Source organism: Triturus cristatus, chromosome 9 (genome assembly GCF_964204655.1).
Source record: "Triturus cristatus chromosome 9, aTriCri1.1, whole genome shotgun sequence".
Taxonomy (NCBI): Eukaryota; Metazoa; Chordata; class Amphibia; order Caudata; family Salamandridae; genus Triturus; species Triturus cristatus.
Genome location: NC_140592.1, coordinates 482421151 through 482448779, shown reverse-complemented (window position 1 = coordinate 482448779; position 27629 = coordinate 482421151). Strand labels below are relative to the sequence as shown.

The 27629-nt window shown below is 43.7% G+C and overlaps 1 protein-coding gene across 1 annotated transcript in view; it reads left to right on the top strand.

Annotated features, from left to right (window-relative positions):
• MRPL11 (mitochondrial ribosomal protein L11) overlaps positions 1-27629 on the top strand; it is a 701579-nt gene that overhangs the window by 232393 nt on the left and 441557 nt on the right. The window lies entirely within an intron of this gene.

Genomic DNA, 27629 nt, shown 5'->3' with positions numbered 1-27629 from the left:
ACGAGGAGGTGCCAGATAATGAAGCATGACACCCCATGGAGTGTGTGAGGGCCCTTGCTCCTAAAAGGAGTACTCCCCTTGATTCACCACATTACAAGACCTATATCCCCACATAGGAACTACACACTCCTTGTTCTCATAGCTGTGCTGGACCTTACAATAAGCCCTAGTCTTTCCACCCTTGTTTACTTAATAAGGACTTGCCACAACCTCCCATTCCGTGACTGAGGCCTGCCGTGAAACTGTTGGAAGTCTCGTGATTATTTCACCTCCTGAGCTGTCTTCATGCAGATTTTCTAATTCCTAGTAGCTCTATTAACTGCCTAGTTCTTTCCTGTGTGTAACTTTGTACTGTAAATTTTATGTTGAAAATTTAGTGCCAGAATGTTCATCCGTTCTTCCAACTAGACTGTGCTTTTTGTCCATTTTATTCCCTGCAATCACCCTACCTTCTGTCCAATTGCTTTATTGCACTCGGTTCTTTCCATGTTTCTGCCCTTTTTAGGTCTTGCTGAGCCCAGCGCATGCGCTGGCTCGAAGAGACATTTTGTAAGGGACTTTTCAAAGTGCTACCGCTAGCATAGAGCTACAGTGCACGAGGCGTGCACGCGCGCAAAGCAGCCATATGGCTTTACGTCGCTCTCCCTCATAGCCTCCTCTCCGCCCCCTTCCCTGCTGCTATTTCGCACCAGTTATTCTTCCCCCCCCCCCAGATCGCGTCTCGCATCCGCTCGCGCGTCCAATGCTTGTTTTTTCTTGATCTGTCAGGCCACTTATTCACGCAAACACTGCACTTGCTTCTACCACAGAGACTGCGCAGCAATAAGGCGAAGCCCATTAACAACGCAGCACTGAAGTGAGAACGAGACTGGGTGAAGCCTTTCACGTTTGAAATTGGTCAATTGATTAAAGGAGCGTGCTGGCCTGTTAGAAAGCTTCTCTTAAACCAACCCAGACTATGCTCAAAGAGATAATCAAATGAAGGTGTTTTGGAAGAAAATGGATAAATCATTAATTTTGATACCTGATTATCATTTTATATAGACAGGGGCAGGTAAGTCATTTCAAAACAACGCTGATTCCATTAGGCAGTGACTCGTCGTAAAAAAAAAAAAAGAAACGCCTTCTGCTGGGGTGAATACCTGCGCTTGCAGTGGTTTCGCGCCGACTCCCCCCAGGAATGCGCAGCTCTGGGAATGATGACACTTAGAAATGTGGCAATGCCCCCTGTCGAGCCATGTCCTGATCCCATAGAAGAGGGCACACGAACGCTCAAAAACATCATGCGACACACACCAATGCCTTCGCACGCTGGCTTCTCAAAGGTAGCATGCTCTTTAATAATCCTGAAGTTTGACCAGGAGGCAAGAGTGGCTTCCGTTTTCACTTGCTCATAACAGGACCCTAAACATGTGAGCCAGGCTGATTTTGCATCATCAACGTCTGTTGCTCTGGTCAAGACAGTAAATGTTTCTGCCTTTTGGGTTCTTTTGGGTAGCGCCAAGACGCCTCCGGGCAATTGTTAGGGCTTTATAAAAATTCAATTCAATCAAATCTAATCAAATGTTTATATGAAGTAGCGAGTACTGTATGTATTCAGTAGTTAACACATTTAAATTGCTTTAGTATTTGCTAAAATTATTTTAGAAGATACGATATACTGTATGACAAAAAGTCCTCATTATTCATGCATTTACCGCAATACTCAGTGACACTGTGAACGAATAGGCTTCTCCTGACACTAGGTATGCCTTGCACATGTGGCCAGTGCTTAAAAGCCCACCTCCAAGGGGAGGCTGATCGGGGTACAGAATGACCCTCGCTTCAACATTCTAACTCCTATAGCTCAGTGGCACAGTTCAACAACTTTGTAAGCAAGTCTGTGTTTGACTTATAATGATATAAATTGCGTTACGTTTTCTAATCTTTCTTAGCAGAAATATGTGCTAGCAGTTCTAAGGGATTCTCCCTAGGTTTCTGTTTTCGAATCAAATTTTCAAAGCTGAGAATTGTTTAAACTAATCAGCCGGTAGTCTCACGATCTTTACATAAATCTCTTAACCCTTTCGATGCTTGTGACGGAGCGATTCCGTCATGCGCGTCGGTCGCGCTGTGCGCATGACGGAACCGCTCCGTCACGGCCCCGCCCGCGCAAGAACCCTTCAGCACAGCGCGGTAATCTGCGCCGCTCCGAAGGGGTTAAGCTACTCCATGCACATATTTAAAATAATGAATCATATGTACACACAACTTTTCAGTTTAGTTTCCACTTCATTAAGCTGAGCAAACTCACTAGGGCAGTATGCAAAGCCAGCAAGTCTGACTTTATTGTGTTGATGCATGCAAACGAGTGCAAGCACAAATGTGCACAGACTATTTGTGCTGTCTTGTGCAGCCTGTCTCCTTTGTCTATGCCCTATTTTGCATACCCGAAGTTTGGAGTTCCAAATGGCAATAAAACTGCAAACTTGGACAGTAAAAAACAATTGCACTGCAGGCTTGAGGAATAAAAAACAGAGTGTGTTAGGTCTGAAAGGTGTGCCTCAGTATGATTCCACATCTGGTTAACGAACCTTGGAGGAACATCAGCATGCGCACAGAGCACATTTAGCAGCACACATGACATTGAGGCACAAAATCACATCTAGGTGCAAAGTTATCCCAGGTAAAACATCCTCAGGAGTCTGAAGACACCATACGGTTAAAAAACACACCTAAGAGAAAGTTTTGTTCCACCACTGCACACTGATGGTGCTATAAGCAGCCATTAAAAGGATTTGGGCAATCTGGTGGGATTGCTGCCTTTCTGGGCTGAGTAAGGGCTAAAATTAAATTAAGATGCATCAACTCATTTATGTGCAAAACCACCCTGTCGTGCAAGCAGTATTGGTGTAGTATAAACATTTAGTTGCAAAAGAAAAACAAGCCAAATACCCACTAGAAAAAGCCCAAAGAAGGCAAAAATAAGAAGCTCAAAAATAAGTGCAACGCTCCATGAATAGGAACTCAAAACAAGCACAAGTAATACTAAAGAAAGCCGCTGTGCTCTCTGGCAACATCTACATGATGGCAATGCTTGATTGGAGTACATTTCCAGCCATTTCCAGGATGGAAAGGGTCAGATTTCAGATTGTGAACGCCCACAAACATACATGTTTGTGTGTGTACACAAACTTACAAGGCAAGTTACAGCTTGTAGTACAATCCCCCTTCTGTGTGGATTACTGCTGCAGATTTCTCTGCACTCATAGTGGAAAATTCCTGGCACGTATAACTGAACAATAAACTTATGGCTATAGAACTGCATTAAAGTGTATTATTTCAGAGGACCTGGTGAACAAACTGGTCTAGCTAATAAAAATGCCAACCTTTGACTATAGTATAGCATTGTAAGCAGAAAATACAGTGTAGCTAAACTTACGTTCAAAGCTATTGAAACAAGCATTGGCATAGCCAATAGGTCTCGCATTTGGGACCTTATAAGTGTTTAGCCATGCAACAGTTGATGTTGTTGCACCAGGGAAATTGTGCTGCATAACTAAATACTTATAAGGTCCCAAAAGCGAGACCTATTGGCTATGCCAATGCTTGTTATTTTTCTGACTGCCCTTTGTTCCATCCTTCAATTCAGGGCTCTCTAGGCGGTGGCAGACCTCAGACTGAACGCTAGGGCTGAGGGGATGAACAGAGATCCTATCGGTATGGAGGAGTTAGTGCATAGTAGGGTGAGGCAAGGTTGGTTTTGAGAATCAATGTCACTATACTGGCTCTGCGAGGCAGCGCTTGTCAGTGGCATCTTTTGTGATTGGCAGATCACAAGTTGAAATCCTTGCAGCTTACCATTTTAACATTCAGTGGCCAGACACTTGTGTCCCATTCAGTTGGGCAATAGTCGACCACCAATGCTCATTTTAATTATCTAAAAAAGTGATCATGGACTCGGAGGGAGAGGGTCCCTGCAAAGTAACAAGGGGAGTAACCACTGATGTATTTTAACACTTTAAAGTAAACTTGTAGGAAAACCTGGTGCAGACAGTGAGTAGAGGATGGAGTCTGGGGTTGGGCCGAACTGAGAGACGGAAAGCTGTATGAAGTAGTGAATGAGGATAGTAGGTAATTTTGTCTTTAGTGGTGTTCAACAGTGCACAGCCATTCATTGTCTGGTCACCGAGTGTCAGCTTGTCAGACGGGTGATCTGTGCAGGGGGGAACCGATGATGTCGTCCATCTGTTATTTTACTCTCCTGTCCCCATGGTATCTTTTATTTCTGTCTTTCATCTTTCTACTACTTCCAGTCTGCTGTTTATCCACACCCTCTACTTTTTTATCTTCCATTCTTTTTCTGTTCCTACAAATCCTTCCACCTTTTGCTCCTCCATTCTTCCGCCTGCTTCTTCTTCCATTTCACCTTTGTCCATCTTTAGTCCCCCCTCCCTTGTTTAATGGCAGTGCTAACCTCCCTTCTTGCTTCTTTTAGTCCTCTTGTCATGCACCCTTCTACTCTCCTTTTTATAGTTTTCTGCACTTCCATCTTTTACAGAGTCTTTGTCCCTCCTTCTACTTACTCATCTTCTATGCTGCTACCTACTGTACTTCCCCTCTTCCCTTCTTTCATTCCCCCATCCAGTAACTACTTTGTCACATTATGCTTCCACTTTCAGTATTCTGAGTCATTCCTTTGAGACCCTTCTTCTCTTTCCATGCTGTTATTTCATCTTCCCGTGCTCTTTTACATCTCTGCATCCTCGCTTCTGTTACTTGCCAAACTTCCAGCCTTCCTCCTTGCCTGCCTGTTTCCAAGGTAATCTCATCAACTTTCATCAAACTGTGATTCTTTTGCCTTCCACTTTCCCTTCTTTTTCTTCTAAGGTGAACCCTACCTTCTTTTGCAATTTCACTATGCTCCTTTCACCTTTCCACATTAATACCTCCCACCCATCATCCTTCAACCCCTTTATCCTTCATGTCATAAATATATCCTCCTGCATTTCATCAATCCACCTACACTTAATTCATACTTTTACCATAACTTCTTACATTCATACGCTCATTTCGTCAATAATTCCAACCTTTCTTATCCCTTTCCTCCATTCTTTCATAATTCCACTCTCCTTTTAATCCACTCATCCCCCTTGCTTCTCTCCTTTGTCCTTCCAATCTTCACCCTCCTATTCCACCCTGCACATTTCCTCTGTTATAGCTTTTCAGTCTTGCAAACCTTTATCCCATGACTCTTTAATTCTGTAATACACAACTTTAGTATTCTATTTCTGATGAGTGACTCGATTTCTCAATAAATTCAGCAAGAATATGCATGAGGTGAATTTGCATACTATGAATGTAAATGGTAGCAATTTGCATATATTTTGGTTTGACTGAACCGCTTTGCAGATGCATAAATGAGTTCAGATTCGAAGGATTTCAATCTTATGATGTTCCCTAGTGTGCGGCGACAGTAACGTGAAACCCTCTGTCAATTCTGGACTATGATTCTTGGAAATCTGATACAAATAATATTTGCACATCAGTTCATGTTTGAGTAAAGAGCTTTAGCTGTGAATGCTCTGTAAGAGGGCACTTCCGCTGTCTGTGTGCTCACTTCTGAACCGGGAGCTCACCCAAGCACCGGGAGCTCACCCAACCTCTTAAGTGTCTTTAAGAAGGATGCAACCCTTGACCAGACAAAAAAAATCAAGACTGCGCATGTTTTCTCATTTATACAGATGACACCCTGATCATCTTCTGGCTGTTACACCTCTTTCCCGCAGGACACACCCATGACAGAATGTTTTTCCATTACGCAATGGTGGGTGTCCAGACTTTTTCTTTAATTGAATCCCACAAAGCCAGAGATTCTGCTAGCCTTGTCCCTCACTAAACACGGGTATACCCCAAGCGGCTAATGGGCCTGCCACCGAATCCCGCAATAGGAGTTGTCAAAGACCTGATGCTGTCCTTAGATTCTCTAGTAGCTTAAACGGCCACAGCTTATTTTATGAAACTTCAAATTTCAAGAAATATCCCCCTTCATCAATCCACGCTCACATTTACAGTGGTGAATGTACTCATACAATCAAGGCATGCTTATACCAGTTTCATCTATATCTCCTCACCCTAAAAACTCCTGCATCGTATGTAGCTATTGCAAACCCATGCTGTCCAGTTGATATCTGGAGCAGACAAGTTTGATCACAACTCCCCTTCCTATATTGAGCAGGAACTTTTTTAAGGTCATGACAGGTCCGTTGGCCTTAAACTAGAAATCCCTAGATTTCTAGGCCTCCAAATTTACAAGATAACAATCCAACTGCCCATTATGCTCATTTAATCAGTTTCCCCTCACAGCGCCTAAAGTGAAATATGGGCTGGTTGCTGCTTTCCCATAGCTGCACCCAAGCATTGGCACTTACTGCTCCATAGTCTGCGCTTTGACCGCAATCTGTCCGCCTTCAGGAAGCCCCTGGTGATGCAGTCAGTAACCCTTTCCCTTTTAGATTGCTCCTTCAAGCTTTTGGTTTTTACTGTTAGGCAAATGTTCAGAGACAAGAAGATATGCAAATATGGGCTCTATGAATGAAATATAACCTTTGCAGCTGGTTTTCTGCCTTTATCAGAAATCCATTGTTCAACGTATCATTTGACTCACCACTAACATTATACTTCTTTCGATTCTTCCACCTGCCCTCCTTCTCAGCCTTCTTTATTGTTGTCTCTGTTCTCATATTCTTCTATCTGACCCACACCTTTCCACCTCCTTCTGTCCGTATTTCTTCTTAGGCTTCTACTCAGTCTGTGCTTCTGTCTGTGCTTCATTGTATCCTTCAATGATTTTAGTCATGCTAGTCCTTCTGCCCATCAAGTTCTTTCTGTCTATCCTTGCCCTTTATTTGTTTCTTCTCTTTCTGTCCATCCCTCTCCTTCTACCCATCCTTAATCATCTACCCAGTCTTCTCCTGCTGTATTTCACCTTATCATTCTATACTATGTCCATGCTTCACCGTACCCTTCCTTCTCTCCTTTGCCATGTCCTTCTGCTCATCATTATTGTTCTGCCCATTCTTACGCTTTGTGGTTCGCTTCACCTTACCCTTCTACTTCGCCTTTGCCATGTCCTTCTTTTCATGTTATTATTATTATGTGAGATTTGTAGAGTGCGTAGCTGCCCCAGGGCTTCCCAGCGCTAAGAGACAGGGTGCACATAAAGTCTGGGAGAAGATTAGAAATGCTCCTTGAAGAGCCACGTTTTTGTTGATTTCCAGAATTCTAGTTCCTTGTCCCGGGCCCGACATTCCCTCGGTAGGGAATTCCAGAGTTTGCGGGCCAGGTGGGAGAAGGATCTCCCCCCCCCCACCTCACTTTACTGGAGGCTGTTGATTTTAGAACTCTCTCCCGCTCGATCTCAGGTTCCTATTTGGGACATATGGGAATACCTGATTTCTTTTTTTCTTGGGCCCTTGTTGTGTAGGGCTCTGTGTGTTATAATCAATGCCTTAAACTTGATTCTGGCCTCCACCGGGAGCCAATGTAGCCTTTTCATGTGATTTTTGGCGAACTCCCGAGCTGGGTCCTTGCACAGCAGTCTGGCGGCCGTGTTCTGGACATCCTGAAGTTTGTTGGTCACATATTTTGGCGCACCTAGAAATAGCGAGTTTCCATAGTCTAGGCATGATGTGACCAAAGCATGGACTTCAGTCTACCTAAGCTGTATTGGGATTCGATCTAGGATTTTCCAGAGACTTCTGAGTAATCCAACGCAGGTACCTGCGACTTTCTTTGCTTGAGTCATCATTGACAGGTCCTTTTCTAGCCAGAAGCTCAAGTTCTTAATGTGGTCTTTAGGCGTAGGCAGGCTACCTAGACAGTCCGGCCAGCTTATAGAAGGCCTAGAGATTATCTTATTCCGATGATCATTAGCTCCGTTTTGTCCCCGTTTGTTCTAAGCAGCTCTTAGTCATTCATTCCATGACTTTCTCCATGCAGGAAGATAATCTATCGGAATCCCCGTTGGTTCTATTGTCTAAAGAGATCACCAGCTGCGTGTCCTCGGCATAGGACGAGATATCAAAGCCAAGGGAAATCTGAGATAATGGCTCCATATATACATTAAACAGCGTGGGGCTCAACGAGGAGCCCTGTGGCACCCCACACTTTAATCTCATTGTTTTCGATAGAGTGGTGTTTTCCTGGACTTGGAATTGTCTTCCCTCCAGGAATGAGGTGAGCCACTGTAGCATAGTGCCTTGTACCCCAATGGCCGAGTGTCTGCTTCGCAAGGTGTGGTGGTCCACCATGTTGAAGGCCGCACTCAGGTCCAGGAGGAGTAAGGCTATTGAGCTTCCCCGATCCAATGACGTTCTGAGTTCCTCCACCACTGTCAAAAGAGCAGACTCGGTGCTATGTTGGGCACAAAATCCCATCTGGGTGGGTGGAGACAGTGATTTGTTTCAAGGAACTCAGCCAGAGATTTATTGACGTGTTTTTCCAAGAGCTTGCCTACAAACGGCAGCAATGATATGGGGCAGTAATTCCCGAGTTGTGCTGGATCCGCATTGTTGTTTTTTAGCAGGGGTTTAATTATAGCGTGTTTCCAGGCTGCTGGGACCATGCCTGTCTCCAGAGACTGGTTCATGATCTTAATTAGAGAAGGAAGAATGGCGGGTGTAACTGTTTTAAGGAAGTGCGGCGGGGCTGGGTCAAGCAATGATTTTGGCCATCAATGATTCTACCTCCTCTGACTCCACTAAGAGGAGGTTGGTGATAATGTTTGATGGGGAAGCTACCACCTGGTCCTTTCCCCACCCTTGTGGTAGTTTCCTCACCTGCCCTAAAGGAGCTGTAAATGCTCATAACTTTGGAGAGGAAGTAGTTGGCTAAATCGTTACACCACTCTTCTGAGGTCTCTGTAGGGTGAAGGTCATGGGCTGGGCAGGTTAAAGCCTTGATTACCACAAACAATTCCTTTGAGGAGTTCTGGGCCAAGCTAATTTTCTCCTCAAAGAACTTGGCCTGAGTTTTGTTAATACCTTCTATTTCTACTAACTTTGCATTTCTTATTGTTTTTATCATTATCATTGTGTTTTCTTATTGTCTATACTATTATCATTGTGTTTATTTACTTATTTGTTCATTTTTTGAAAAACTCAACAATGACTTAAAATTAAAAAAATACCTTTGTAGTAGATTCTGATGGCGGATTTATACGAGGTTTTAAGTTGTGGGTCGTAGTTTTTCCTCCAGTCCCTTTCCCTTTTTTTTTGCAGATTTTCTATAACGTTAGCATTTTGGGGTTGAACCATCCCTCCGCCCTGGGTCTGACTTTAGCTTTGTAGGAGACTTTGGGGACTACTTTGTCTAAAGATTGAGTAAAACAGGTTTCCCAGGCTTAATATGCTTCCTCCACTGTTACTGGCTTCTTAGTATTTAGGGAATCTGTTTCTGCTGGGACTTCCCCCCCCACGCCTCTGCGTCAAGCTTAGCCCAGCACCTTTTCTTTATCTCGTCCTTGGAGGAGGCCCCTGCTGCTCACTGCCTTTCTTCCCTATGTAAAAAGGAATATATTGGTGGTCTGACCAGGGGACTGGTATTGATGGTGCGACTTTGATGTTGGAGTGGTTTGAAATGACTAGGCCCAGTATATGTCCCTCGGAATGTGTGGCACCCGGTACCATCTGGGAGAGTTGAAGAGCCTCAAGGTCTGACTGCAGCCTTTTAACACTAGGGAGGTTCTGGTTCTCCATATGTAGATTTAGAAATCCTATTATGGTAGTGTTAGCTTTCTTTAATGTTAGGCTGTCCTTCTGTCCATCATAATTCTTCTGCCCATTCTTACGCTTCTTTGCTTCACCTTACCCTTCTACCTCTCCTTTGCCATGTCCTTCTGTCCATCATTATTATTCTGCCTATACTTACGCTTTTTGCTTTGCTTCACCTCACCCTTTTTACCTCTCCTTTAACGTGTCCTTCTGTAAAGCATCATTATTCTTCTGCTGGTTCTTACGCTTCGTGGTTCCCTTCACCTTACCCTTCTACCTCTTCTTTGCCATGTCCTTCTGTCCATCATTATTCTTCTGACAGTTCTTACGCTTCGTGGTTTACTTCACCTTACCCTTCCACCTCTCCTTTGTTGTGTCCTTCTGTCCATCATTATTCTTCTGCCCATTCTTACATTTCTTCGCTTCACCTTACCATCCTACCTCTCCTTTGTCATGTCCTTCTGTCCATCATGATTCTCCTGCCCATTTTTACACTTCTTTGCTTCACCTTACCCTTTCACCTCTCCTTTGCCGTGTCCTCCTGTGCATCATTATTCTTCTGCCCATTCTTGCCCTTCGTGGTTCGCTTCACTTCACCTTACCCCTCCTACCTCTCCTTTGCTGTGTCCTTCTGTCCATCATTATTCTTCGGCCCATTCTTATGCATCGTGGTTTGCCTTACCTTACCATCCTACCTCTCCTTTGCCATCTCCTTCTATCCATCATAATTCTTCTGCTCATTTTTACAATTCTTTGCTTCACCTTACCCTTCTACCTCTCCTTTGCTGTGTCCTTCTGTCCATCATTATTCTTCTGCCCGTTCTTATGCTTCGTGGTTCGCCTCACTTTACCATCCTACCTCTCATTTGCCATGTCCTTCTTTTCATCATTATTCTTCTGCCCATTCTTATGCTTCGTGGTTCGCCTCACCTTACCATCCTACCTCTCCTTTGCCATGTCCTTCTGTCCATCATTATTCTTCGGCCCATTCTTACGCTTCATGGTTCGCTTCACCTTATCCCTCTTACCTCTCCTTTGCCGTGTCCTTCTGTAAATCATTATTCTTTTTCGCTTCACCTTACCCTTCAGCCTAGCATTTTCCATATCCGCCTACTAGATCATTATCCTTCGAACCGCTTTTGTTCTTCCACCTACTCTTCTCCTTCAAATTACTTTTTAATTCTACCCATTCTTGTTGTTCTGCCCATGCTTCTCCTTACTTTTCTGCCTCTCATACTTATATTTTTTCTGCCAATCCTTGTCCCTCTGCCCACTCTTGTGCTTCTGACCCTTCTCCTTCAGCCCATCATAATGCGATCACAAGATGTGCCCTCATTGTCCTGGTGCCCAACCCTGTCTGTCTGCCTACCCCTGCCCTTCTGCCTAATCATCTCTTTCCGCCTTCTTTTACTTTATCCTTTTGCCCATTCTTTTGCTTCTGCCCATGCTTCACCTCACCTTTCTGACTCTCTCCTTCTACTAATTCCTCTGCCCATCATTATCCTTCTGCCCATCATTGCCTTTCCCCCCCTTCTCCTTCTCTCCATCCCACCATCCCGCTCTCTCCCTCGCCCCTTCCCTCAGTTTCTGCCACCAGAAAGTGTTTATTATGGTATCGGTTTCCAGCATGATTTTTTAATTGATCTGCCTTTGTTTCCCAAAAGCACCACCGCCTACACAATGCTCTGTCTTTTTGTAATGCCATGGCCATTTTTCACTGTTTAGGAGGGCTGGTTTTGCACCTGCGGTGCAATGAAATATGTCAAGGAATTGTCAAAAGAAAATGTCTTCAGAAATAAAAAGCACCGCCTAATCAGCTGCAGTAAACAGGCCTTTTACTGTGGTGTCGAATTCAGACTGAGCCGAGTTTGCCATAAGTCACTTAAGGGTTGGCTGTGTTGGTAATGAGAACTCGCAGGGAGAGGCAGCTCTGTGCTCATAAATCAGGCCCCAGCCAAGCACTCGGAATAGCAAAGAAACAACTATAAAGCATATTTTCCTAGTGGTTTTACAGTCTAGAATGTAAATCGGGCACTGCGGGTTCTAGCCTCCTATCATACAGTGGTGAAGAAAAGCTGCTTAAGGCAGGAGAAAAAAAGGTTGGTTTCTCTCCAAACCGCCTGGATATTGCAGCATAGATTAGGACATTTTGTTGCTCGATAATGAAATTGTACTTCTAACTATTGCGGTTTTTTAGCTGCATTTTTGTAACCCCTACCTTTTCATATTTCTAACTTATGATTTAAGTTAAGTAGTTGTGCAAAATCCTTGAGTGAACGTGTTAGCGGAGAGGCCTGCGCAAATTACTTAGAAATACGGCACAGGCAGCAACAAAAAGGGGTAAGTAATATTTAAAAAAATTAATATGTGTTTGGCAAGTACAAAACTTTTTGAAATCTAATACTTTTCTGGGAACTTTCTGGCTCATTCTGTGCTGTCTTGCCTGACAGCTTCAACTTTCTGGCAACATCTATTAATCAAAATAATACGTAGAGAATACATGCCCATCAAATATTCACAGTAGGGCTTCTGGTCACCCCCGTCAGCCATTGCTTTGCTGAAGGCTTTGTTGCCAGTGTCATTCACGTTTGGATCTGCCCACTGGCTACCAGTCAGTGTTCGGGGTAAAAGGCAGCACAGGTGCAGTCATTTTGCCAGTTTACGGACCGGTGACTCCATATTGGCAAGGTGTCCATCACCACAACAGCACGCGCACACTAGCCCTCCAGCGCAGTAATAAGGCTGGAGAAGCAGTGATGCACTGGCACAAGTAAAGTGTGTGCAGCAGGAATGGCGCGTGGCTGCCATTGGAGCAGATTCCAAGGTACACTCCGGAGCCACACTCCAATGTGGCTGTCGTGTATCACTGGGTGTGATGCCGGAAGTGTGTATAATACCAAGGCGAATGGCACTGTTGAGATAACCAATCAGTTAACTAAAGATGTGATCGATATGCCATTTAAGAGCAATTTGGATAGTAGAGTGCTGTGTTGGAAATGGTCTGAGCTCATAGCACTTGTTTTAACAATGCCACTGGTAACACTCCTTTCTCTAAGATGAATGGGAACGATGGACAAACTAGATTAGCTCTTAGTGGGTTGAAATATTTCTGAGTATGAGTCAGGAAGCAGACACACAGAGAGGCAGCAGATGAGTGAAAGTTGTAAAATGGGTCGTCGAGGTGAGGCCTGGTAGGGACGGCTTTTGAATTTCAAAATTCTGAGGCCCGTACGAGGGTTTTGCTGTGAAGGGCATTTACGTCACTTTGACAAATGGTCAAAAGTGGAATAGGAAAAGAGTGGCTCTTCATGAGAGGGGAGGGAAGAGTGTAGTGTGAGCTGAACTAGGCGAGGAAGATGTCTGAATTGTGTAGATGTTGCTGAAGGTGTGAAAAGCCTGAGAGGAGTATTTGAGAATGGAGTGTCTGAAGGTGCAGGCAATGGTTTGGTTGCTCTGTATGGAGAGCGTTTGAAAATCCATGATGATATGTGAGGTTGTAATCAACAAAAGGTCAGACGAACAGTTGTCAGTCTTAATGATTTTGTGTAGCAGTCTAATTTTTGAATTGCATCTCTCACATGTTCCCTTTTGGGATCATCATTAGATCCCAAAACAAGTCTTTGCCTGACTTACATGTAATTATTATACAATTACTTGTTTTCTACAACATATTTTGCAGCTTTGCTCTTGATGTTTTTTGTAACACTGTTCCTTTAATTTTTCATTCCATGTATATAAAGAAAGAGGAATGTGTAAAAATGTATGTCTTGATGGAATTCGAGGACATCTGCATTGCATTGATGTCATCAGATTTCCCATCTGGTCAGTTAGGCTTTTCGCTGGCTGGATGACGGATATTTATCTTTTGTAATCTGAGTTTGAATATAAATACCTCTGTGCACCCACAAGTGAATGTCTTTTATCTACCACAAAGGCAAAATCAAGTCACCCGCAGCGCTGACAATAAATGGTGGGCTGATATGGAGGGTCAAACTGCAAACAATAATTGCTCAGGCACAGTAAGATCTGTGTGGTCGGTAATTGTGCATTTGAGGACTGTAGCAGGGCTCTGTTTGGGTCCCCCAAGAGTCCTAAATCGCATGCAGGCCAAAGTATCCAATAAAGTGGACGTTGAATGGAGGATCTAACGAATAAAACATTAGTGTCGAGTACAGCCAGCTTCAGCAGTACACTGCTCTGCAATGCTTTCAGGCTTGGGTTCCCTACCTGTTTCTTAGAATATTTCTTATTTAGTGATAGATCGGTTTATTACGTCATTGGTGTACTTTGCAAGGCAGATTTACTGATCTCAGTGTTTTAATTTAGTTTTTAAAGTGTAAAGTCAAATACGCACAATGCGCTGTTTTAAGGTCAGGTTGGCAGCACAGCTGTCACCAGACCTTACTTGATCACCCTATAAAAGAACTTTCAGGAGTAGTACAGAGAGGTACTTTGGCTACACCCACATGTTGGTGGACAAAGAGTACATGTTTTATCTAGGAAGATGTGTGCTTCCACAGAAATAGTGCGTTTCCTCAAGAGCTGTGATCTATGTTTATCAAGTTACCCGAGACAGAACTCTGTGTCACCGCCAGCAATTGTCTTACACCAGAGCTTGAATATATGCCATTACAATGATATATGTCTCCTAAATAATTATAATTATGTTGTTTGTTTTTCTGTGGAAGCAGCATTAATGGGAGGAGGAATGTTTTGCTGTATTGTAGTCCCAATCACCTTCTCGAAATCGAAAATAATTGCTGTTAGCATGAGCTGACGCCATCTTGTTTGCAGCATCCATTTTGTTAGGCTTGTGATTCTTCCGTCTTCACTGTTGCCTTGCTTTTCTATTCTGCTTGAGTCATCAACCTTAGTTAACTCCTTCTATACAGAGCCAGAGCAATGTATGTGCTCAGAAAGGCCTGTAGCTGACAGAATGCAACTGTTTGAGAATGTAACTATATATCATATCCTACTGATGTAAGCAGTTCTATCTCCCCTCCCACTTTGCTGACTAATTGGAGTCCATCTGCCCATGTTAGTCGATAGCTATTCCTGTGTAGGCCTGTACCTTCTATTTGAGTCTACATGCTTACTCTGCAACAAACTGTGTATAAAAGGCCCATGGTCTCTGTATTCTATGTACTACCTCCTACAGCACCTGAGGGTGTTGTATTGATGTAGTGCCACTCATGAGTGATTAATAAACTTGTTATTTTGAATTCCAGCTTCAGTGCCAATCTCTTCTTTGTTGGTTTAAGGACCCATGGACAAACTTAAGGGTGAACCCTGCACCGGTGTGCCCCTAAAAAGGCACATTTCCACAGTTTGGCACCCGACTCGTGGGGCTCATCGGAGACCTGGCCGTCCGAAGGAGTGGTCTTGATGGAAGAATGGAATCTTACTGCGGAGACGTCCTGCATGAGGAGACCCTTTGTCTTTGCAGACCTAAGTGCTTTTCCGGTTTTCCCGATTTGACCCTCCAGGTGGTGGCCGGTCCCGACTAAGATCTCCTTTGGCGCAAGTTTTGCAGTGATCATTAGGTCGACCAAGAGATTAGCAGTTGGAGGTTGGAGACTTTTGTTTGGTAAGGTCGCAGAAGCGGCACTCTTGATTTTGGATTTGCTTGGCCAAGATTCTAGTTTTGTTTGTTTGTTTATTGCAATAATTAACCCCTTCAGCGCTGGGCGAATTCCGCCGCGGTGCTGAAGGGTTCGAGCGCGGGCGGGCTCATGACGGAACGGTTCCGTCATGAGCACAGCTCAACCGTGGCTCATGACGGAACCGTTCCGTCATGAGCATGGAAGGGGTTAAAGGCAGGTAATGTGGAGATTTTTCTCTACTTTGATATATCTGGGATAAGTAATATTTTACTACAAATTGGTAGCATGCCTGCTCCTAGCACACTTCGTAGGCTGTGTTGCTGTCTTGGTGTTACCACAAAGGATTTAGAAAGTAGTCAGCCGGCTCCCCTAGAGGGGACACCTAATAGGTACATGTATATTAAATATGGTATTTCTTCCATAATGTATAGTACACTGTGGAACAAATATACGAAAAAGGATCCTGATCTACGATGGCCAGTGAATGGGTCATTTGGTTATAAAAAGATTCAGTATGTAGAGCAGTGTTTGTTTAAGCATAAGAATCGACAAGATATGTTTGATTGTGTACGGATGTGGGAGAAAGAAGTGCAAGAGAGAGTGAGGAAGAAGAAGCTATAGCAGATAAAGAACAGCGTAAAACGATATATCAAAAAGCATTGGAATTAAAAATAAAGAGATGAAGGCAATAAAAGAGTAAAGGGAGCGTCGGATAGAGGTAACTGGCCAGTACCCTATTAGGCACCCTATTTATCCCATACTTAATAAACCTCAGGATGATTTCATCTTGTTAGATAGACCTCCACCCCGTATAAATTCCCTAGTGCCCCTGAGAATGAGGATTCTGATGAAGAGCATTTGTCCTCAGAAGAAAAAGATGAAGATAAGCTAGATGGGCGGAAGACTCGCTCTACTTTGACTACTGAAGGCAAGGCCACTCTTCGATCGGCTGCTCGGGGGAGTGCCTCTGCTCCAGAACTCATAGCAATGGTTCAGCAGTGGAAAGATTTAGAGCAGTTATATTTTGTAGAGACGTTTACTTGGGAAGTAATACTCAGTTTTAGAAAACATTCTGATGATGTAGAGCCCTCTGATATAAATTCTAATTATAAACAATTAAGTGATGCCACCTTTTTTCCTTCACAGGTGCCTGATCTAATTAGCCGAGTGGTTAAATTGCGCACTGAGACGTTCTGTCTGCGAGAGGAGAAAAAAGCAGCTGGTAAAGCTACAACTGAACAAACAGTTCAGACCCCGGAGCGACAAGAGTGAGCTACGGGGACAGATAAAGATACTAGTGTTATTGAAGTTACTAGAAAACCCATGCGTGAAGCAGCCCCTCTGTATGTTCCCCCAAAGGGAGCGGGACCAAATGATGATAAAGATTCAGATGATGCAAAGGGAGGTTTTGTTTATAATTGGGTGTACACTACTTGGAGTAGAGCAGACGTTATGGCTCTTAAAGCTGCTTTGCCCGACCCACGGAAAAATCCGGCCACTTTTTATGAGGAACTGGAAGGAGCTATTAGCTCCTGTACTATGACTCTGCCAGATATTGACATGTTTTTTTGGACTTATTTTGCCCCCTGATGTGTGGAGGTCAATTTGGAAGGTAGATGATAATGTAGCCTATGGTGATACTTGGGTGCGTTTAGAGCAAATAGATGCGGCTAGAGAGCCTGCGCAGAAACCACGATAGGAGATATTAGATCTCCCCAAAGCTATTGTGACTAAATTGAAATCTCTTATACCCCCTAAGAAAATAGATTGGACTACATTAGCGTCTTGTAAACAGAAAATGGATGAGTCAGTTTCTGATTTCTTTACGCGATTTGAATAGACATTCCATGATTTTAGTGGGCAGTCATTGACAGATGACACGGGTAAGCATCTGTTCGTCGATAAATTTGTCGCCAATATGTTGCCAGAAATAGCTAGTCGTTTAAAGGCCAGCGAGAGATCATGGACTACGTCTTCCCCAGTCTCCCTTTTGACTATAGCCCAGTATTTTGAGCGTCAGGAATTGGAAGTAAAAGTCAAGGAGGATAAAAAGGTTAAGGATTTAAAAACGAAAGTTATGTTGGCTCAAGTCTATGGTCCCTCATTAAATGGTGAACGTGCAATGTATCGCCCTGGTGTACCCCCTTTCCCTCTAGCAACTTTGTCTTCTGATCAGTGTGCTTATTGTAAAGAGATTGGACACTGGCATTCTGAGTGCCTCCTTTTGCGAGGTCAGCAGTATCAGAGAGAGGTAGAGGAAGCATGAGAGGCCACCCAGGGAACTCAGGAAATAGGGGAGGCATTGATCGTACCAGATTTTAGGCAGTTGAACACAATACAAATTCTTCTAATACCTTTGGTAGATGAAACCAATACCAAATGTCTGCTTATTCGGCTGATGGTCCTAAGGATTCTGATTATGAATAGGAAAGCCTAGGATGGGGTAAGGAACCGGTTGAGGTCCCAGTATATGTTGATGCAAACGTTTTGGGTTCTACTGATCGGTTTCTGGTTGATACAGGAGCTACTCGTAGTGCTCTGTCTAAACAATTGGTTCCTAGGGCTCCCCTGTATGGCACAATGATAACATCAATAGGGTTCGATGGGACACCTACACTTAGCCCACTGTCACAGCCACTTGCATTTAGTCTTGATAATTTCACTGCAACATGTCCATTTCTGCTTTCCCCTAACACGCCAAATAACATTGTGGGTATCGATATGCTTAAACATTTTCATGCTACAATACGTTGTTCCCCAGAAGGTGTGCGTGTTATCTTAAATGATAACTATCCAATGGTTGAGAGGTCTTGTCTCATTAAAGAGGATGTTGCTCTGGCATCGTTACCTAGTAAATTGTGGACTACATCAGATACCGATATGGGACACATGGTTATTCCACCAGTACATATTCAAGTGAAGGAAGGTGATTCGTTGCTTCGACTGCCTCAATATAAAATATCTCAGGAAGGCGAAGAAGCATTAATACACATTGTTCAGGATTTAATCAAGGTGGGGGTTGTGGAAGAAGTCTCTTACAATACCTGTAATAGTCCTATTCGTCCTATTTTGAAAAAAGATAGTCACACTAAAATGTACAGAGTCATCATTGCCTTGCGAGAGGTCAACAAGATCGTAGTGCCCCAATACCCGGTAGTCTCTGACATCAGGACACTTCTTACTATCGTTCCTCCTACTGCAACAACGTTTAGTGTAATCGATTGAAAAAATGAATTTTTCAAATACCTATTCATCCTGACAGCCGCTATTTGTTCGACTTCACCTTGTATAATCGATCATTTAGATTTTGTAGAGCTCCACAGGGGTATACAGAGAGTCCTAGCATTTATAGTCAGGCATTGAAAAGGCAGCTTGATTCTTTCCCGGTACCAAAAGGGGTGGCTCTTATTCAATATGTTGATGACATCTTGTTGGCTGCCGATACCCCTGAACAGTGTGAAGAAGGTACACTGTTATTGCTATCATTCCTTGCCTCTCACCATCACAAAGTCTCTCGGAAGAAATTGCAATATTGTAGACAGCAGATTACCAATTTAGGTCACCTCCTGTCTAAGGAGGGACATGAACTCACACCAGACCGCATTCAAGCTATTTTAGACACGCCTGTGCCCCGTACTCCGAAGGATGTTCGTGCACTGATTGGCCTTACTTCTTTCTGTAGGCAGTGGATCCCTAGCTTTTCTCACATTGTTAAACCCTTGTTGGCCCTTTTGACTAAAGACACTCCAATGCCTCTCCCATGGACTACTGAATGTCAGAATGCTTTCCAACAGTTACGTCAAGCTCTTTGTTCTGCACCAGTATTAGGAACTCCAGACTATACTAAGGCCTTCACACTCTATGTACACGTGAGGGACGGTTGCGCTCTCTCAGTTTTAACACAAACACACGGTGATAAGCAGCGCCCATGTGCACATTTCCCAGCTGTCCTTGATCCAGTCGCCCGTGCGCTGCCTGGGTGTTTTCGAGCGGTGGCAGCCACGGTTGTGTCCATACGTCAGAGTGAGGGAATAGTCTTGTCACATAGATTGCTTGTGCTAGTACCACATTCAGTTGATGCTCTTTTAAATCAAACGAAAACACAACATTTGACTTGTGCCCGCTTGACAAGATATGAATTGACACTTTTGGCCCCTTATATCACATTGAAAAGATGTTCGACTCTGAATCCTGCTACGTTATTGCCATTTCCAGCCACTCAGTCCAAGTCACAAGAGTTACATGACTGTATATCCCTTACTGAAGAACAAAACAAAGGGTCCTGTTGACATACAAGATACGCCCCTTTCTAGTGTTGATGGGGAACTCTGGGTTGATGGGTCCTGCTTGAAGGTGCCTAATGGTACAACATCTGCTGGTTATGCAATTCCAACACTTCAGATAGTTGAGACAGCTCGTATCCCACAGAAGTCAGCTCAAGCAGCCGAGTTGATAGCACTGACGCGAGCATGTGAGCTTAGTACAGGTCTGCTTGTTAATATCTACACCGATAGTCAATATGCTTTTGGATTGGCTCATGATTTTGGGCAACTCTGGAAGGAAAGAGGCTTTCTTACTTCACATGGGACACAAATAGTGCATGGGGAATTAGTACACAATCTCCTTACTGCCTTGACATATCCTAAGAAAGTGGCAATTGTTAAGGGTAGTACACACAAGAAAGTGACTGATAAAATAGGAAAAGGCAATACCTTCACAGATTGTACAGCTCGTGAGACTGCAATGCAGTGAAGTACTACACCCATGTATGTAGTTAAGTCACAGGCTGAACGTTGGCATGATGCCAGGTAAGAAGTACTAGATATGCAACAATCTGCTTCTGTTGATGAATTAGTCCAATGTTCTAATGATGGAACACTGGTTGATGAGGGCTGTTGGAGGAATAAAGAAATGACAAAACGGAAGTTACCCACAGCCTATTTACATCCTATGATTTATATGGCACATGGGCCGGCACATGTTGGAGCATCCTCAATGGCAAAGCAACTTATGCAAGTTTGGGATCAAGCAGATATTGGCAGCACAGCTAAAAAGATAGTCCAGTCATGTCTGATCTGTCTCTAAAATAATCCTGGAAAGGGAACACGAACTCCAGCAGGAGGGTTTGCCATACCTACTGCACCTTTTGAAGTCCTGCAAATGAATTATATCCATTTTAAACGCTGTAATAATCTGAAGTATGTTCTGGTAGTGGTTTGTGCCTTTAGTAAATGGGTGGAGGCATACGCCACGAAAGATAATACAGCTCTTACTACAGCAAAGGTGCTCCTAAAGGAGTTCGTTCCCCGATTCGGCATTTGTTAAGTTTTGTGGAATCATCAACACAATGGGAGCTATAGGGGGAGAGAAAGGCCAGGCCGCCCCCACTCAACAAATTATAAACAACAGATGGCCTGACCAGTATACACCTGATACTACAATTTTAGACACTGAAGGTGTTTGCATTATTTCTCAACTCCCTAATATGTGTATTCCTTACCACTATTCAACGTGTCGTGGTGTAGCAATTTATAAAACCAATGTCATAAGACCATCATAGAGGTTATCCCACCCGAAAGTAAGGAAAAAGTGTGGAAAAGGAGAGAAAGCACCTCACGGTTGTGACACCAACGGGGCTGCTGGCTGGTACTCACCGGCATACCCACTTATCATCATAGGTAACTTTCTCTCCAAATAACAAAGGAAAAGTGTGTGTACATTCGTGAAAATCTCAAACCCAATGAAGTAAAAAGGGGGGAACAGTGAAACCCAAGTGTAAAAGAACTGTCAGTGCACAATGTCTTTACAGATAACCATTGGACCCCTGTGCGAACACAGACATATAATTCTCACCTTTAAAAACCGGTAAAGCTTATTAGCTCGGCATAACTTTATTAAGTGCTGTTAGCTTTCCCAATTAAAAATGGTTTCAATCAAACCATAATCAATTTTCTTAAGCCAACATGTTTCATTGCAATACAATCATGCAACTTCTGCATGGCTAGTGGGGTTCCAATACCAAACTTCATGTGAGGTTCACATCAAACCATTTGGTTGCGGAGACTCCTCATACCTGCAAGCGTCTTTTGGTGAGACACGCGTCAGCCGATTACGTGCCCACGGGGTAACTGCCCAAAGTCTAGTCCCCCCTGCCAAGTCCCTCCAGTGTCTGTGGTGCTCCGTCAATTGTGGAATGACAACTGACCCAATTTCATTGGGCAAGTTGTTGATTACCTCATGAAAGGATTGGGAATTAAGCAGAAGTTCCATGCTCCTTTTCACCCACAATCAGCAGTGCTAGTGGAACGATACAACTCTACCCTCAAACTAAAATTGGCCAAAATACAGGCTTCCTCATCTTTGAAATGGCCTGATGCGCTGCCCTTAGCATTGCTATCCATTAGATTGATACCACATACACGATCTGGCCTCACACCGTATTTGGTGGTTTTTGGAAGGCCAATGATTATATGGGGGATTCCTAAGCCACGCCCTATACATGGTGTACACTATGTATTGATGAACTACTATTTGTCTCAGTTGACTGACAGTTTGTCTTCTATTTATCAACAGGTTCGGGAGACTCTTCCAGACAGGTCGCAGGGTGAGGGCCATAATCTACAGCCTGGGGACTTTGTCCTAACAAAGTCCTTCCAGAGAGCCAGCTCCCTAGCACTGAAGTGGCGCGTACCGGAGCAAGTCCTTCTGGCTACCAGGACTGCAGTGAGAGTGGCAACTGGAAGAACTGGGTGCACGCAACACATTGCCAGAAGGTGTTGCAGGACCTAGTGAGCCCAGCTGCGTTGGCAGATCATCGCAACATCCTGGGGACAGAGAAAGGACAAGCCACGTCACCTGAAGGACCTGAGGAAGTCTTCCCGGACCACATGATCCCTGGTACATCTCGATTTCAGCTGCGACCCCGGAAGTCAGATACTTTGTTGCTGAAAAAGACTGTTTGAGCCACTGTCCTGGGTAGTGAAAGACTGAGTTTCAAAGGGGGGTAACCTTTTAGTAACTACGTGTCTCAATCTCAGTGAAGAAACCAACATCTTCCCAGGACCTTAGAGCACCATCTGTTTTGTCGTCTGATACGAGATGAACATTCCTAAGGAAAAGAGACAACCTGCTGAGTTTGTGATCGAAAGAGTATGTTTATTATTGGACTCACTTTGATTTTTGTCATCATCGCTACAATAACATGGGTTGTAGAGGGAGTAGCTCCTGCTCGAAAACTACTGACTGCTACTACTCCTGTCCCCATTGAACACCACCATTTCACTCTTCCTTAACATGAGCAGAAGCACAGAATGTCCTATCTCAACAATATGTTCATTCAAATGTTGCATCACACCCATAATGCTACAAACATTACCAACTGTTGGGTGTGTGAAATGATGCCAGCTCATTCCTTTGCCGTTTTCACATAATGGCTCCTGCAGAGCCTGGTTTGCACTATTGTGGGCTTCTCATATTGGTAATATTACCAACTTTGATGTAGGAAGACTTAACGCTCAGTTAAATAGAGTCTATTACCCTGATGAGGAAGGAGATCCACAAGCTAAAGGAACAGTATGCTTAATATTTGGAAGGTCTGGGAGAAGGGGGAAAAAACAGACTATATTTGCAAAAGCAAACTCCCACACAACCTGTATTTCTTCAGCATAGGCTTATGAGTTGCTCAAAGATGGGGCTCTGCTAGTATTTATCTCTACACAACAACTTAAGTTCTCTTGTTATTTCATATTTTATATTTTTTTCTTTTTTCATTTTATCAAAATTTAGAGGTTGGCAATGCAACATTACATGTCTTTATGGCATAATTCAAAAATCGACATTACGCCATTTCTTTTCTTTTATACATTCTAAGTTGCAAAACCTGTTAGCGGTGAAATTCATATATCAAATCTTGAAATAAGGAGTAAATGAAACAGTCTCCTACACTCACACCTCATTCATAAATATCACACTCATATCACTAACACACTATATACTTGCATACCACGCCCCAGACCAACACTTCATGCACAATTGGTAACAAGCAGGGTGGCAGCATCCACCCTCGGCTTCTGTGCTGATGTCTGGGGTGTCACACTTTCTGGCCGACGTACGTTTCAATAGACAGTATTATTGGTCTCCATCTACATCAGGAACATTCGTTTATGTTAATTTGTAATGCGGGCGAAGGATTGGGGAATCTAAAAACAGGAATTGTGGGAGAAGCATAAGCAGGAATTTAGACAAGAATTTATGTTTGCATAATTTATAGAACTAACATGATTTTATATGTAACAACTGCCCCAAGGAGTTTTATTAACATTGCTCCTTCTTGAAATATTAAAAAAAGTGAACGCTTCTCTCTTTACCCTTGTCATGAGTAGCATATCTTGAATTGGAAAAAAGGAAATTGTACGCATAATAATTATGCTCAAATTCTCATTAGTATGAGAGGGGGTGGACATAGAAATCCTACACTACACAATGCAACCTATGTAGCGATTAGTTGGGTTGCTACGACATATATATAAAAAGAGGAGTGTGGCGTTTAGACTCTAAAAAGAAATCACCCATTGTTAGTGCTGCTATTATACTAACACATAAGGAAAAAGAAAAGATTATTAAAAATATATGCAAATTTAGAAATATTGAGGAAATCAGACAGTAGTTATGACAGCCCACTGTTGGATCTTAATGTCCACCATTGTAGTCCATTTGTTTATTGTGGGCTTCTCATATTGGTAATATTACCAATTTTGATGTAGGAAGACTTAACGCTCAGTTAAATAGAGTCTATTACCCTGATGAGGAAGGAGATCCACAAGCTAAAGGAACTGTATGGGAAATGGAGGAGTATCGCCGAGGTAATTCCTCCACGCACTATGTTTTCCCTAACACTCGAACTGTCACGGGTAATGGACCTCCTGTTATAGCTGTTACTAGGGCTCGAGCAGACCTTTATGTGAGCAGTATTGGTAGTATCCATGTGGGAAAAAGTGGCTGTACTACAGTGCTGAACATTACTGGAATGAACAATAGTAGTTTTTTGTCATCACATAACACCTCTTTTATTTGTGTAAGTAAAGGCTATTACCACCTACCTATTGGGTGGTCAGGTAGCTGTTTGTGTCCTTTTTGCTACCACCTGTGTTCCTACCACAAAGACTATAAACTGTACAATGACATTTCTAAGAGTCGATTTAAAAGGACAATAAATCATGATGAGGTGGATTAAACTAATACTGCATTGCAGCAGTATATTGACTTTAATTTAGGACTATTCTTCTTTGTTGGTGCGGCCTTAAATGGCAGGAAAATAAGGCGCTTAGCACGTGTTGTAGAAGCTGTAACCAATCAGACAGCCATGGCACTTGGAAACATCACGGAAGAACTACAAATTGCGAGAATTGTGGCGCTCCAAAACAGGATGGTTTGGGAAGTGATCCTGGCAGACCGTGGTGGAGCATGCCGCATCATTGGGAGCAGCTGTTGTTTGTACATCCCTGACCACACTCCTTCAGTTTTTGAAGCAATTTCTAAACTGTACAAAATAGCCGCTGAAATCCATTAGGATTCAGGGTCATGGACTTTGACTGGATGGCTATGGACTATGTTTACTGTATGGGGCTGGAAAATATTGTCAGCCCTATGTATATTTTTTGCGATTCTTTTCACCTGTTGCCTACGTATCCAAGGTGGCCCGATGCTTTGTTCCCTCTGTATTTCTACCTGTACCTCATGTATACCGACTAAACAAAATGTCAAGAATGTAAATGCCCACCTAGCAATGGATCAGGAAATTAATGAATTAATGATGATTGATATCCATGATAACTTCCATGCTCCTTCTAAATCATAGAGATGTCTTCAGCTAATGCTAAAAGTGCCGTCTGTGGAAATCGAAAATAATTGCTGTTAGCATGAGCTGAAGCCATCTTGTTTGCAGCATCCATTGGGTTAGCCTTGTGATTCTTTCGTCTTCACTGTTGCCTGCTTTTCTATTCTGCTTGAGTCATTACCTTAGTTAACTCCTCCTATACTGAGCCAGAGCAATGTATGTGCTCAGAAAGGCCTGTAGCTGCTAGAATGCACCTGTTTGAGAATGTAACTGTCTATCATATCCTACTGATGTAAGCAGTTCTGTCTCCCCTCCCACTTTGCTGACTAAGTGGTGTCCATCTGCCCATGTTAGTTGATAGCTATTCCTGTGTAGGCCTTTATCTTCTATTTCAGTCTAAGTGCTTACTCTGCAACAAACTGTGTATAAAAGGCCCATGGTCTCTGTATTCCATGTACTACCTCCTATAGCACCTGAGGGTGTTGTATTGATGTAGTCCCACTCATGAGTGATTATTAAACTTCTTATTTGGAATTCCAGCTTCAGTGCCAATCTCTTCTTTTGTTGGTTTAAGGACCAGTGGACAAAGATAAGGGTGAACCCTGCACCGGTGTGCCCCTGAAAAGGCACATTTCAACAAAGTCTGCTGGTGATGAGTACCTGGGTGACCATCTTTTTGGATTCTGTCTGAATCCATCTGACTGTCTTTCGAAGCAGGTGGAGCATGTGGAAGCAGGCTGATAAAATTGCGTTGATGTGGCGGTTCATAGTGAGCGATGAGTCCAGTATGATCGCGAGGTTGTGAGCATGGTCTATTGGAGTGGGAGGAGGTCCCAGAGTGCAGACCACCAGGAGTCGTCCCGAGCTGAAGTGGTGGGTCCCAGGATGAGTACATCGGTCTTGTCTGAATTGAGCTTGAGGCAGCTGTCTCATCTAGGTGGCAACGACCTTCATTCTACTGTCAAATATGGTTCTGGCGGTTTTGTGTTTGTTAGTGAAGGAGAGGATTACCTGGGTTTCGATTGCTTATGAGAGGATGTTTAGTCCGTGGCTTCTGACATCAGCTGCGAGGAGGGCCATGTAGGCGTTGAAGAGGGTGGGGCTCGGGGACGAACCTTAGGACACTCCATAGCTGATCTCTGTGCGTTCTGAGAGGAACAGTGGTAGTCTGACTCGCTGGGTCCAGCCAGTGAGGAAGGAGTGGATCCAGTCCAGAGCCATGTCATGGATGCAGGCGTGGTGGAGTCTTGTGATTAGGGTGCAGTGGGAGATGGTGTCGAAGACGGGCAAGAGATCTAGTTGGATGAGGGCTGCTGTCTCGGCCCAGTCGAGGAGAGCGCGAATGTCGTCGGCAGAGAGGAGTTCGAGCTCCGTGCTATGGTTGCTTCGGAAGCCGGATTGGAAGGTGTCCAGGATGGGGTTCACTTTGATGAACTCCTAGTTGGGCGTTAATGGCCTTCTCGATGACCTTGGCTGGGAAGGGGAGGAGGAAGATGGGCCTGAAGTTCTTGAGGGTTGTCGGATCTGAGGACAGCTTTTTCAGCAGGGGGTTAATCTCCACGTGTTCCAATCATCTGTGAAGGTGGCTATTTCGATGGAGCAGATGGTGCGATTGCGGTGGCTGCTCTGTGGAATATGTGCTATGGGCAAGGATCAATTTGGGCTCCTGAGTGGATGCTCTTCATGGTCTTGAGTGTGTCCTCTGTTGTAAGCGGGGTCCAGCAGAGCATGGTCTGTTGGGGTGAGGCTTGGTTGTGTACGATGGTGGCGGCCATAGTGGCTGGATCTAGGATATCGAAGCTGTCGTAGATCTTCCTGGACCCTACAATCCCCTTAATATCCCTTGAATCTAGCTATCCCAGATCCCTGAAAACCCTAACTACCCTTAAGTGATACCCTTCCTTGAACCCTAAAACCTGTTACTACCCATTAACTGGTAGTAACACATACCTGAGCCTTAAAAATCCCTACTACCCCTTAATGCTAACAAACCATGATTCCTACAAACCCTTACTACCCCTTACAGCCACCCTTACCTGAACCCTAAAACTCAATCCTATCCTTTATTGATATCCTTCCCTGGACAAGAAAATCTTACTACCCCTTAATGCTAACCATCTCTTGATTCTAATATCCCCTAATTAATCCTTCACACTATCCTTCTCTGACCTGAACCCTAAAACGTCTTACTACCCCAGAAAGTGGTCCTTCCCTGAATCCTACAAACCCTTTGCTAGCTCTTAATTATAAGTATTTTTGAACTCTGAAATCCCCAACTGTCCCTCAAAACTAACTTTCTTGAACCCTAAAAAATCCATTACTACCCTTTCCTAAACCCTAAAAAGCAATTACTAGCCCTTAATGCCACTCTTCTTTGAACCCTAAAGCTCTTTACTACCCCTTAACCCGACCTTTCACTGAACCCTAAAACCTGTTACT